Here is a 9,025-nt window from a genome sequence, read left to right as displayed (position 1 = left end):
CTCTCTGTCTAATAAATAAAATCTTTTGAAAAATAAATAAATAAATAGCATTCGTTTGCAAACTAGACTCCATACATAGAGGGCAGGGAGAGATGGAGAGATGGAAGGGAGAGGAAGCCTCCCAGATGGGGAAGGTGGCGGGTTTAATAAGCGAGGGGATTCACTTACAAGGTTTGTGCTGAGCAGCTGCCAGATGAGTAGATCCCACGCCCCGCAGAATCTTAAAGGCAGAAACAAACTGCCCAGCTGATCTCAACACTGTATCCTCTCAAGGTCACGCCCTTGAAAAGGCTCTGGCTGTGGAACAGTGGGCAGTGGATGTTGCAGGGACAGAGGAGGGGCTGAGGTGCCCACGGGTCGACTGGAGGTCATGTCCCCTCCATAACCAACTCCAAAACAGAGACATTTTATAAAAGAAGATACACAAAGAGCAGGTGAGCCGGTAAGAAAGTCTTACCGGTATTACCATGCAATGCCATTCAAAACCACCGTGAGATCCCACCCCTCTTCCACTAGGATGGATTAAAAAAAAATTTTTTTTTTAAGATTTTATTTATTCATTTGACAGAGATCACAAGTAGGCAGAGAGGCAGGCAGAGAGAGGAGGAAGCAGATTCCCAGCCAAGCAGAGAACCAGATGCGGGGCTCGATCCCAGGACCCTGAGATCATGACCTGAGCCGAAGGCAGAGGCTTTAACCCACAGAGCCACCCAGGCACCCCGGGAATGGATAAAATTTTTAAAAGTCAGAGAGGATAATGGGACAACCAGAACTCTGATAGATTTCTAAAAAGAGTATAAAATGCAAACATCACTTTGGAAAACCGTTTAGCGGTCTCTTAGAAAGTTTAACATGCACTACTCAATTGACCCAATAATTCTCCTCCCAGGTATTTACCCCAGAGTAATGAGAAATAGAACCATGTCCACGTGAAAACTAACATGAGACTGTTAATAACAGCACGTTCATAATGGCCAAAACGTGGAAACAACCCAGGCATTCCTCAATAGAAGAATGATTGAATAAATTGTAATTTATTCACCCAAAGGAATACTATTATCAAATAGAAAGGAGTGAACTACTGATACACATTATGTGGATGAATTTCAAAAGTCTTATGCTGAATGAGAAGAAGCCAGAGATAACAGAGGACAGGCTCTTAGGAACTTCAAAAGCAGGTTGAAGTTACCAATGGTGACAAAATCCAGGAGAGTAGCTGGTTCTGGGGAGGGAGGCTTGACCAAGAAGAAACATGAAATAACTTTCTGGGTTGATTGAAACTTGATAAGTGTGCAGGTTACAAGAATATATGAATTTATTAGAACTGACCAAACTATACATTTGGGATCTGTGCATTTCATTGTATGTAAAAGATACCTTGCTTTAAAAACTTGCAAGATGCAGATAACTTATATTTAAAGAAAACGTGTCACCTTAAAACCTTGAAGTAGGAAAGGGAAAAAAAAAAGTAAAAATTCATAAACTAAGTTTCTCACTTAAATTAGAAAAAGAATATCAGACTACATTTATAAAGGAAGAAATAACTGTGGTATATTTTAATTTTTTATTATGGAAATTTTCAAACACACAGGAAAATAGAACTGTATTGTGAGTTTTTATTATCTGACACTCAGGTTCAGTAATAATCAACAAATGGCCAATCTTGCTTCATCTAAATCCTCCTAGCCTAAAGCAATTCCATAATTTCTATCTTTTCATTCAAAAACACTCTCTGTGGAATCTTTTTAAAATATAAAACTTTAATGCCATTACCACACCTAAAAATGACAACAACAGTATAATAATACAATAGAAAAAAACTACAATAAAGATAAACAAAACCAAAAGCTGATATAATGGATAAAACTCTGAAAACCAACCCAAAAAGCAAATAGGCACAAATAATATCAGGAAAAAAGTAGAGATTCAAAAAAGTTGAAGAGGGTACTATCTACAATTTAACGCAATATAGCTGGGCATTACATGAAATAGATAATTTCACAAGGAAATATAACTTATCCAGAAAGAAAAGGAAAACTTATATAATCCTAAAACTATATAGGAAATATAATCAGTCATTAAAACTAAACCCACAAAGGAAAAAGAAAAAAAAAATGTCAAAACCAATTTCAAAGGTAAATTCATCCAATCAAGTAATTGATTATTCTAACTTCATAAACCATGTTTTTCATTAAAAATTAAAAGAATTTAAAAACAGGGGCTCGTGGGTGTGGCTCAGTTGGTTAAGCATCTGTCTTTGGCTCAGGTCCTGTTCCTGGGATCCTGAGAATGAGTCCTGCCTTGGGCTCCCTGCTCAGTGGGGAGCTTGCTTCTCCCTCTCCCTCTGCCTGCTGCTCCCCATCCTTGTGTGCTCTCTGTCAAATAAATCTTTTTTAAAAATAAAAATAAAAAAAACAAACAACAACAAAAAGAATAAGAATGCCACTTAGCCCATTTTATGAAACTAACATAAATTTGACACCAACCCATGAGAAAGCAATAAGAAAAACTATGGGCCAAATTCAAAAAATACTAGCAAACCACATCTAGGAATATATATATATATATTTTTTTTTTAAAGATTTATTTATTTGACAGAGAGAGACACAATGAGAGAGGGAGCACAAGCAGGGGGAGTGGGAGAGGAAGAAGCAGGCTTTCCGCTGAGCAGGGAGCCTGATGCAGGGCTCGATCCCAGAGACCTTGGGATCATGACCCGAGCCAAAGGCAGATGCTTAATAGCTGAGCCACCCGTGCGCCCCGAATATATATTTTTTAAAATAAAAACTAGGGGTGCCTGGGAAGCGCAGTCATTTATGCCTCCAAACCCTGGTGTTGGCTAGGGTCATGATCTCAGGGTTGTGGGATCCAGGCCCACATCCTATTCTGCACTCAAACTGGAGTCTTCCTGAGTTTCTCTTTCCCTCTCTCTCTGCCCATCCCATGCCCCCCACCGTCACTCTCTTCCTGTCTCTCTCAAATAAATAAATAAATAAATACATCTTTAAAAAATAAATAAATAAATAAGGGACGCCTGGGTGGCTCAGTGGGTTAAAGCCTCTGCCTTCGGCTCAGGTCATGATCCCGGGGTCCTGGGATCGAGCCCTGCATCGGGCTCGCTGCTCAGCAGGGAGCCTGCTTCCTCCTCTCTCTCTGCCTGCTTCTCTGCCTACTTGTGATCTCCGTCTGTCAAATAAATAAATAAAATTTTTTAAAAATAATAAAATTTAATTTAATTTTAAAATCAAATAAATAAAATAAAAGCTAACCAGAGTCATGTAATTCACCACATAACAAGCTGAAGGATAAAAAACACAATTCTTTGAAAGATTCTGCAGGTACATGCAGGCATATACACACATACACAAGCATTTGGTAAAATTCAAGATCCTTTTACAACAAAAACTTTTTTTTTTTTAAGATTTTATTTATTTATTTGACAGAGAGAGATCACAAGTAGGCAGAGAGGCAGGCAGAGAGAGAGAGAGGAAGAAGCAGGCTCCCTGCTGAGCAGAGAGCCCGACGCGGGACTCGATCCCAGGACCCTGAGATCATGACCTGAGCCGAAGGCAGCGGCTTAACCCACTGAGCCACCCAGGCGCCCCAAAAACTTTTTTTTTTAAGATTTTATTTTAATGGAGACACAGAGAAAGAGAGAGAGAGAGAGAGAGAGAACACAATCAGGGAGGAGGGGCAGAGGGAGAGGGAGAAGCAAACTCCCTGCTGAGCAGGGAGTCCAACATGGGACTCCGTCCCAGGACCCCAGGATTATGACCTCAGCCGAAGGCAGACGCTTAATTGATTGAGCCACCCAGGAGACCCTACAACAAAAAACTCTTCAGGAAGCTGGGAATAGAAAATAAATACCAGAATCCTACTGCAAAAGTAATATTAGAATTGAGACAGAATATCCCTTAATCATCAGCAACAAAGATAAATGCATCTTTATTTCTGTTCAGTGATGTACTAGAGATATTAGCAGAGTAAAACATGTAAGATAAATAAGAGGACTAAAGGATGAAAGAGAAGGATCAAATTATTATTAATCATGTGATAAAATTATGTAGATAGAAAACCCAAAATATTATATTAAGAATTCAGCAAAGCTGTGCTTTATATAAAATAAATACACAAAAAGCAATTTCATCCCTATATGCCTATGACAGACATTTTCTCTGAAAAATATCACTTTATAATAACTGTAAAAACATAAATAAATGCATCTAACAAAATACATGCCAGGGTTCCACGGAGAAAAGTATAAAATGTCGCTGAGAGACATTAAAGAAAACTGGAAAATGTATGCCACATTCATGAAAGGGAATACCTAATACCATAACCAAAATCAGGCTAATTCTCCGATCTAATATATAAATGCAATGCAACTGTAAATCAAAATCCCAAAAGGGATTTTCATGGAACTTGATAAGATGATCTTAAAATTTATACAGAACAACAAAGGCTAGGAATAGCCAAGAAATTATTGAAGAACAAAAACATCCTAGATATCAAAGACATATAGTCAAACTATAATAATGAAGACATTGTAATTGAAGCAGTAGACCAATGGAATACACAAAAAAGAATATACATAGAGGCATAAAAAGAACACAAGACTTAGGAGCACTTGGTGGCTCAATTGTTTAAGCCTCTGCCTTTGTCCCGGGTCCTGATCTCAGGCTCCTGGGATCCAGTCCAGCCATCAGCCTCCCTGCTCAGTGGGAAGTGAGCTTCTCCCTCTCCCTCAGTACCTCCCCCACTTGTGCGCTCTCTCAATCGCTCTCTCGCTCTCAAATAAGTAAATAATTTTTATTTTTTTTTTTTAAAGAACACAAGGGGCGTCTGGGTGGCTCAGTGGGTTAAGCCTCTGCCTTCAGCTCGGGTCATGGTCTCCGGTCCTGGGATCGAGCCCCACATCCCGCTCTCTGTTCTGCAGGGAGCTAGCTTCACCCCTCCTCTATGTGCCTGCCTCTCTGCCTACTTGTGATCTGTCAAATAAATAAATAAAATTTTTAAAAAAAAATTTAAAAGAACACAAGACTTAAACATATGTGTGAATTTGACAAATGATAGGAAAGGCACTAAAAATACCAGTGAAGAACAGAAGCTTTTTTTTTTTTTCTAAACTTCAAATCACATTTCATTATTAGAAAAGTCATTTGCATTTTTTGGATTGCTGTCAGATAATTTATTTTTTCTTAAATCTCCAAATATATTCTAGTATTAGTAGCAAAGATCTATCAGGGTTAAACACATTAAGAAAATCATCAGTCATTATCAGGGAAATGCAAACCAAAACCATGATGAGCTACCACTTCACACCTGTCAGAATGGCTAAAATTAACAACACAGGAAACTACAGATGCTGGCAAGGATGCAGAGAAAGGGGAACCGGCTTATACTGCCATTGTGAATGCAAACTGGTACAGCCACTCTGGAAAACAGTATGAAGATTCTTCAAAAAGTTAAAAAGGATACAAAAACACTGATTTGAAAGTGCACATGCACCTCAATGCTTATAGCTACATTATCAACAATAGGCAGATTATGGAAAGAGATCAAATGTCCATCAGTTAATGAATGGATAAAGAAGACATGGTGTGTATATATACACACAATGGAATATTACACAGCCATCAAAAAGAACATCCTGGGGGCGCCTGGGTGGCTCAGTGGGTTAAAGCCTCTGCCTTCAGCTCAGGTCATGGTCCTGGGGTCCTGGGATCGAGCCCCGTGTCGGGCTCTCTGCTCTGCAGGGAGCCTGCTTCCTCCTCTCTCTCTGCCTGCCTCTCTGCCTGCTTGTGCTCTCTGTCTGTCAAATAAATAAATAAAATCTTTAAAAAAAAAAAAAAAAAGAACATCCTGCCATTTGCAACAATGTGGATGGAGCCAGAGAGTATAATGTTAAGCAAAATAAAGTCAGCCAAAGACAAATACCATATGATTCCACTTGTGTGTGGAATTTAAGAAGTAAAACAGACGATCATGGGGGAAGGCAGACAAAAAAAGAGAGAGGGACTCAAATCATAAAAGACTCCCAACTATAGACAACAAACAAGGTTTCTGGAGGGGACGTGGGTAGAGGGTGGGCTAGATGGGTGTGGGTATTAAGAAGGACTCTTGTGATGAGCACTGGGTTAAATGTAAGTTAGGAATTACTAACTTCTACACTTGAAACCAACATTACACTGTATGTTAGCTAACTAGAATTTAAATAAAAATTTGAGGGGCACCTGGGTGGCTCAGGCATTAAGCATCTGCCTTCAGCTCAGGTCGTGATCCCAGAATCCTGAGATCAAGCCCCGGATCGAGCTCCCTGCTCGGCGGGAAGCCTGCGTCTCCCTCTCCCACCCCCGTTTGTGTTCCCTCTCTCCCGTATGGTCTCTTTCTCTGTCAAGTAAATAAAATATTTAAATATATATATAGGGGTGTGTGTGTGTGTGTGTGTGTGTGTGTGTATTTGAAACAACAACAACAAAAAAACCTACATTATGTTTCCAACTGGACTGATTAAAATCTACATGCCTATGAAGCAGGGTTGCACTTAATGGGGCTCTTATGAATCAAGTACAAAGTCATGTATAAAAAAGGAGTTTGAAAACTTCAAAGACTTTTAAGACAGAATTAATTTTTCACAAGTTTCCCAAAGCCATTCATGATGTTTATTTAGCTTATGGTCTTCAGGATGCACCTGTTTCCACTCACTAATGCAAAAAAAATTCAGTAAGAGTCATTGCCATAGTTGCCAGTCCCAGGAGGCTCAATCGGATGCCTCCACTGCTTGGTCAGATGTTCAGCTGAGAACTTGACAGTGCTCAAAGATCAAAGAGCAGGGCACCTGGGTGGCTCAGTCGTTAAGCGTCTGCCTTCCGCCCAGGTCATGATCCCAGGGTCCTGGGATCAAGCCCCGCTATCTGGCTCCCTGCTCAGTGGGAAGCCTGCTTCTTGCCCTCCCACTCCCCCTGCTTGTGTTCCCTCTCTTGCTGTGTCTCTGTCACATAAATAAATACAATCTTTAAAAAGAAGAAGAAGAAGATCATAGAGACCAAGAGGTTTAAGAGGTTCTGACCCATCTCTCTAATCTGGGGCTCCTGCTACCTCAGCCAAAGGACACTTCTCCAGAAAAACTCAAAACAAAGGCATTGTCCTTTTGCCTGACTGAGAATTACAGTAGCAATGAAGAACTTCCATGGCTCATGGAAAATCGTCTCTTGGACAAAATTAAAAGGTGACCAAGGGGGTGTCCATTTCTTAAAGACTTTGCATTGTGGTGGGTGGGGAGGGGCGGGGAATGGCTGAAGAGCTTTTCTGTTCTATTCGCTGGGAAAACATAGGCTTGTTTTCCTTTTATCTATTTGTGTCTGTGGAACGGTATCTTCTTGACATATTTTCAGAGAAATAGTCTTTCTCAGTTTATGAGTTGTCCATTTCAGAGCCACATTTTCAACTGTCAGGATGCAAATGTTCCTTCCTTCCCCCAGTTTCTACTTTTGTTTATAGTTCCCCGGCTTCCGAAAAGGTTTCCTCACACTTCTCCTTGTGCTTCTTCGCTTGAACAGAATTTGTTTACGCTGCCAGAAGTTATTTGTTCAAAACAAAAATTTGATCCTGAACTCAATGAGTTTTTTGGGGCTTTTGGGTTTTCTTGGGGGTTTTTTGCTTTTTTTTTTTTTTAACAGTCACTTTTCTCCATTGGTTACTCCAGGGGCTTGTTATTTGCTCCAGTGTCAGAAATGGAGCTAAAACTTTTTTTTTTTTTAATCAAGCTGACTTTCTGTACAAGGTTCACTTTCAGCATCTGCCTTATTAAACTCAGATTCTCTTTTCCTATTGCTTTGAGCAGAATCTGGGAGACCCTTCCAGCAGGCTGTTTTTTAGTTTTCTTCTTTGAATTCCTTTCAGAATGTCTCCCCTTTCCTTTGGACTTTCCAACTTTTCCTGAGTCAACATCATTAACACCCCTCATCTTCTTTAAAGTTAGCTAATCCCCTGCCAATTTGCCATTCCAAACTACCACTTTCAAGGGGAGAGGCATCTTTTTTCCACCAGCTTCGTGCCCCAAGGTTCCAGTCTGAATTGTTACTTTAATTTCGCATTTGGGATGTCAGAGGTGCACCACTGAAGTCTTTGTATCTGAACCTGACGCCCCTTTTAGAAGGGACAGTAAAATCAAATCTTCCAGCGTAAAACAAGTCTCTCCATTTTTGTGGGGATAATTAGCAAGGGCGCTTTGAGATCCGAACTTCAGTCCTTGTGGGCTGATCAAATACTCATCCTATCTTCTTGCTGTCTTCCCCAATCACCTTTGCTTCACAACGCATGGGACAAACTCGTGGCTTTCTGTCACGGTACCACCACCAACCAGAGCAGAAGCAATGGATTCTTGCCGCTCGGGATTCCAATCACTGCTGCTTTTTGTCCCCATTTGTTTCTTGTCTCCTCCCACTCTTTCCAATCCCAGAGCAACACCTTCCTCACAGAGGTCACAGGGCTGGTCTGGGGCAAAGCACCCACTGGAGGTGACCAAGGGGGCAGCTCCACCATCCCCCAGGCTCAGACACTCCATCCAACCATGCCCTTCAAATGGACTCCGGGGGCAGCAATGGGGCCAAGAAGGTGCAATGTCTTAGGAGCAGAGCAGAACAAGATGCAAAAATCTCAAGTTTTCAACTTGCAAGTCTGTTGGACTCCACAGCTGCTTTCTGGCCACCCTCTTGGCCACAGCTGCCATCAGCATGACCCAGCCAATCAGATCCCACAGTAGCTTTTCAATAAATGGCGTTGGGATTGCTGATAACCTACATGGAAAATCATGTAAAGTTTATCCTTACCTCAGATCATACAGAAAAATTTATTTTGCAGGTGAATTGAAGTTCTGAATGTGAAAAGCAAGATTTTACATTTTTAGAAGGAAATACAGGAAAATAGTTTCATGACCTCTCGGTAATTTCCTTTAACAAGAGAGGGAAAACCACAAACCATCAAGAAAAGACTGCTATGTGTGATTACATTAGGATTTAAAGTT

The 9,025-nt window shown here is 40.6% G+C and overlaps 1 pseudogene; it reads right to left on the bottom strand.

Annotated features, from left to right (window-relative positions):
* Nucleotides 1-6,584: 6,584 nt before the first annotated feature.
* On the bottom strand, nt 6,585-8,566 carry LOC116579572 (annotated as a pseudogene).
* Nucleotides 8,567-9,025: the final 459 nt, after the last annotated feature.

The sequence above is a fragment of the Mustela erminea genome, chromosome 19 (assembly GCF_009829155.1).
Source record: "Mustela erminea isolate mMusErm1 chromosome 19, mMusErm1.Pri, whole genome shotgun sequence".
Taxonomy (NCBI): Eukaryota; Metazoa; Chordata; class Mammalia; order Carnivora; family Mustelidae; genus Mustela; species Mustela erminea.
This window is presented reverse-complemented; position numbering and strand designations above follow the sequence as displayed.